The sequence below is a fragment of the Bos grunniens genome, chromosome 3, assembly GCF_055505025.1.
Source record: "Bos grunniens cultivar Pamir isolate PY7600 chromosome 3, Bosgru_T2T1.0, whole genome shotgun sequence".
Taxonomy (NCBI): Eukaryota; Metazoa; Chordata; class Mammalia; order Artiodactyla; family Bovidae; genus Bos; species Bos grunniens.
The window spans coordinates 36,435,510-36,440,847 of record NC_141167.1 but is presented as its reverse complement, the minus strand read 5'-3'; positions in this window follow the sequence as shown (position 1 = coordinate 36,440,847).

Sequence of the window (5,338 nt, the reverse complement as noted above, 5' to 3'; positions counted from 1 at the left end):
TATGTGGAACAGATTATGGAGAGAAAGTTTGAAGAAGGAAAGGACTCTGCCAGTCAGTCAGAAGACTTTAAACTTTTAAAGTAAGAGAATAATGTGATTTTATTTGGATTTAGACATGGCACTTTGTTGGCAGCATGGAAAGTGGGTGTGTGTTGTAATGTCTGCATTCCCCCCAAATCTATATGATATTATGGTAATGAGATTAGAGGGTGGGGTCTTTGGGAGGTGGCTAGGTCATAAGGGTGGAACCCTCATGAATGAGATCATTGCCTGATCAAAGAGGGTCCAGAGAGATATTTTGTCTTCTCTACCATACAGAGACATAGCGAAAAGTTGCCATCTATGATCCAGGAAGTGGCCTTTATCAGACATTCGATCTGCTGGTAGCTTTTGGAGTAACTCTTGCTTGGAAATCCCATGGACAGAGGAGCCTGGTAGGCTGCAGTCCATGGGGTCGCGAAGAGTCGTACACGACTGCGCAACTTCACTTCCACTTTTCACTTTCATGCATTGGAGAAGGAAACGGCAACCCACTCCAGTGTTCTTGCCTGGAGAATCCAAGGGACGGGGGAGCCTGGTGGGCTGCCGTCTATGGGGTCACACATAGTCAGACACGACTGAAGTGACTTAGCAGCAGCAGCAGCAGCTTCTAGACTGTGAAAAATAAATGTTTGCTGTTTATAAGTACCCAGTCTATGGGACTTTGTTACAGCAGCTGGAGTTAAGAGAGTAGGCAATGGTATAGGATATGGGGTTAGCAAATGAAGATAGGAAACAAATTAGAAAGTTGTGGCGATATTTCAATATATACAAGATGAGAAACTGAATTAAAGCAACGGTTCAGTTCAGTTCAGTTCAGTCGCTCAGTCGTGTCCGAGTCTTTGCGACCCCATGAATCAAAGCACGCCAGGCCTCCCTGTCCATCACCAACTCCCAGAGATCACTCAGACTCATGTCCATCGAGTCAGTGATGCCATCCAGCCGTCTCATCCATTGTCGTCCCCTTCTCCTCCTGCCCCCAGTCCCTCCCAGCATCAGAGTCTTTTCCAATGAGTCAACTCTTCACATGAGGTGGCCAAAGGACTGGAGTTTCAGCTTTAGCATCATTCCTTCCAAAGAAATCCCAGGGCTGATCTCCTTCAGCATGGACTGGTTGGATCTCCTTGCAGTCCAAGGGACTCTCAAGAGTCTTCTCCAACACCACAGTTCAAAAGCATCAATTCTTCAGTGCTCAGCCTTCTTCACAGTCCAACTCTCACATCCATACATGACCACAGGAAAAACCATAGCCTTGACTAGACGGACCTTTGTTGGCAAAGTAATGTCTCTGCTTTTGAATATGCTATCTAGGTTGGTCATAACTTTCCTTCCAAGGAGTAAGTGTCTTTTAATTTCATGCAGTCACCATCTGCAGTGATTTTGGAGCCCAGAAAAATAAAGTCTGACACTGTTTCCACTGTTTCCCCATCTATTTCCCATGAAGTGATGGGACCAGATGCCATGATCTTCGTTTTCTGAATGTTGAGCTTTAAGCCAACTTTTTCACTGTCCTCTTTCACTTTCATCAAGAGGGTTTTTAGTTCCTCTTCACTTTCTGCCATAAGGGTGGTGTCATCTGCATATCTGAGGTTATTTTTCCCGGCAATCTTGATTCCAGCTTGTGCTTCTTCCAGTCCAGCATTTCTCATGATGTACTCTGCATATAAGTTAAATAAGCAGGGTGACAATATACAGCCTTGACGTACTCCTTTTCCTATTTGGAACCAGTCTGTTGTTCCATGTCCAGTTCTAACTGTTGCTTCCTGACCTGCAACGGTAGTGGGAAGCAAAGGGTATGTTTTTAAGATTTTTAGAAAACAGAATTGAAAACAATATCATCTTGAGGGAGGCTATTTGGAGTAGATTTCATAGCTGGGGCCCTGTAGGAGGTGGGAGTTAGGCTAGATATTATCCCTGGAATTCTTTAACATGATGGTCCCCTAGTCATTGCTTTTAAAGGACTTGTGTCCAAATCCAAGGTTCCCAAGGTTTATTTTTGCAAATTTGCATTATCAGTTAAGATTGGGTTCAGCTGTACATAATAGGAAATACCAAACAATAATGACTTAAGAGTGGAGTTTATCTCTCATGCAAAAGATATTCAGGGCCAGGTGTTTTCTACATCATATGGCTTTCATTCTCAAGGTCACCTGATTGTCCAAAATAGCTGCTGGAGTAATAATCACATCTGCATTCCAGGCTGGCAGCAGGAGAAAGTAGTACAGGTAAAATGGACTCCGTTTCAGCTGAGTTAGCTTCCTTAAGCAGCTTTCCTGCTTTCTACTCACTTTTCATTATCTAGATCTTTTCAACTTTACCGCACTCAGCTGCAAGAAGGCAATCTTATAGCTTGGTTCATTGACATCTCAAATAATAAGATTATTTTACAGTGAAAAAAGGTAGAAATGTTTATTAGATGACATCCAACAATCTCTGTCACAAAGGTTTGTGTTCCCACCTTCTTTTCCCAGAGATGCTGTTATCTAGAATTCTTTATCTTTTCCTGTTACTATGAGATCTTCAGTGAAAGTGAAGGAAATCTACTTTTTATTTAGAGGTCTCTTATCTGGCTACCCCAGATTTCCATAACATAATCTGAGAACTAAGAGTAGAATAATTCTACTGAGTCTATACTATACAGTCGACTGGACTGTAATATAGTTTGCACTATATTATCATCTTTTAACTGCTTGTCCTGTTTATTTGCATCTTTCAGTCCAATTCCTTCTACACACAGGCAAGATTAATTTTTCTAAAGGATATTTCACATCATGCTATTTAATTTGTCAAGAATATTAATTTCTCGTAGCCTCCTGAAGATTTACAAATGCCTGCAAAGCCTTCAAAGCTCTCTTGTAATTTTACCAAAAGCAACACTTCCAGGCATACTTCCCATATATAAGCTTGAGCCTAATGGGATCTAACCTGCTTTAGGAAATCTAACTTTTGTGGTTTTGTTCAAGTTGCTTTACTTTTTAGAATTCTAGCTGTGTACCTATGTGGGCCAGTGAAATCTACAGAGGATACATAGTATTCCTTGAACTCCAGTCCCCTCTCAACATCTCCTTTGATGAAACATTATAAGACCTAACTCTGCTGCTAAGTCGCTACAGTCGTGTCTGACTCTGTGCAACCCCACAGATGGCAGCCGACCAGGCTCCCCCATCCCTTGGATTCTCCAGGCAAGAACACTGGAGTGGGTTGCCATTTCCTTCTTCAGTGCGTGAAAATGAAAAGTGAAAGTGAAGTCGCTCAGTTGTGTCCGACTCTTTGCGACCCCATGGACTGCAGCCTACCAGGCTCCTCCGTCCATGGGATTCTCCAGGCAAGAGTACTGGAGTGGGGTGCCATCGCCTTCTCCGAACTCTGTAAATATTATATTCCACATTTTATGCTTTAAGAGCATGTTCCTTCAGTCCATGCCCAACCATCTGTAATAGTCTTAAGGAAGGAAAGGTTCTTAGAAGTGCAAGAGTCTGGGCATGTGCGTAAGAGTTACCTGTATGTCTCTTACACAGAATTCTATTGTATGTTACTAACCTGAGTCCTTTACTTAGTAAATGGACAGTTTCTGTTGTTGTTAATGTTAATTGTGTTGTTTTTCACTATTATTATTATTTTTCCTTTGACCTTATTCTTAACCACCCAAACGCTTTTCTAGCTTTGAGAGAAGTATTGTCTGCACACACCTTTCTCTTTTATTTGGCATATAGAATTAACCTTACAAACTAACCACCAAAATAAATAAAAGACCTTGGAGGAGTACCAAGTACCTCCTTAGTATCAATACAGACAACTTTGTGTTCACATTGGTAAACTGTTTCTCTCCTTGACTCTGTGGGCTTTTTTGAAAGATGTCAGGATACACAAGTCCTTTAAAACATGCCTTTCACAATTTCTTCCTATCTGCTGCCACTGGACTTGTTCTGTGAGAACACAGTGGACTAGAATGAGAATACCTGAGATCTCTTCTCCACTTTTCCCCAAGTGTAGCATAAATTGTGCAGGTGGTTGATTAAGAGTCTTATTCAACTGTGTGCTATTCAATTTGTAGGACATTGACCCAGTGGTACATGGTCCCATTAAATGGTATATTTTGAATCTGAATTTCCTCATCAATATATGGAAAATAGCACTTCTAGAATAGTTTATTTTTACCCTGGCATCAAGAAAGTTAGGACATTTACCATTAATTAGCACCATTTAAAAGATTCAGATGTATTAAATAATTTGCTTAATATTGTTTTCCAGTTGAAGGTAAATCGATATCCATTCTGAGATTCCATTCTATCTCTCTTGGTTTCAGTTTAGTTCTCTATGGAATAGATGTGTAGTAATGTTCCTGTATCACTAGTCAATTTGCAGCACTAAGTGAGATGAAAGATGTGAAAAATTCTGGCATGTGGTAGGTTCTTACTAGGGACTGATCTTGAGAAATGTAGCTCCATCCTTTACCATCCTAGACTTTCCAATCACTGTTGGCCAGTATTTTAGTCAGTCTGGTTAGTTTCCTGGTGGAGAAACACAGACCTTCATCCCTGATGGGAAGGAGCCCTTAACTGCCTAACTCTTATTGGGTTGGGGTTGCTGCCATTGCCCATCAGCAATTATTACTTGCTGTAATATAAACTTACAGCAATTATTAAAAGTATCTTTAGTGGATTTCTTTACTTACACATACTGTTTTCCCTGCTGACCTTACCTTGTTGTAACATTTTTTTTTCTTTCTCCTGTTAGTCCACTGGAAGGATGTGCCTAAAGTAGCCAAGTCACAGTCACAGGTTTTCCTGTTCAGTGGAATCCTCATTGACTTCCTTGGTGGATATGTTCCCTATTCCTAGGAACAAAGTTGTGAGGGCAAGAAGCACAATTCTGTTAGTGAACCACTGGAGTTAAGAGAGGCCACATCTACATCCAGTTCTTGATAGCTGACTCTTGAACTCTAACAGTTATAGACACGGTACCATAAACTGTGTTTTGATTCAATGCATATTCCATATTCTGGAAGTTGGAAAACAAGGCAAAGTGCTATATTCCTCATTATCCATTACAAATGACACAAATATGAACTTCAACTATCAGCACTTGGCTTTACTTGGTCTCATGAAACATTTCCCATCAGGCTATACAAAGATCTGAGGCCTCAGAGCATTTCAGAAGAAATGAGAAGGAGTGAGACTATTTTCTTGGCTCATTCCAATTTCCTTTATCTCACTGGTTAAAGATAACCTTACTGGGAATTAACACATGCACACTTCTAGGCTGTATCATCCATTCACTTAATACACATTATTACTAG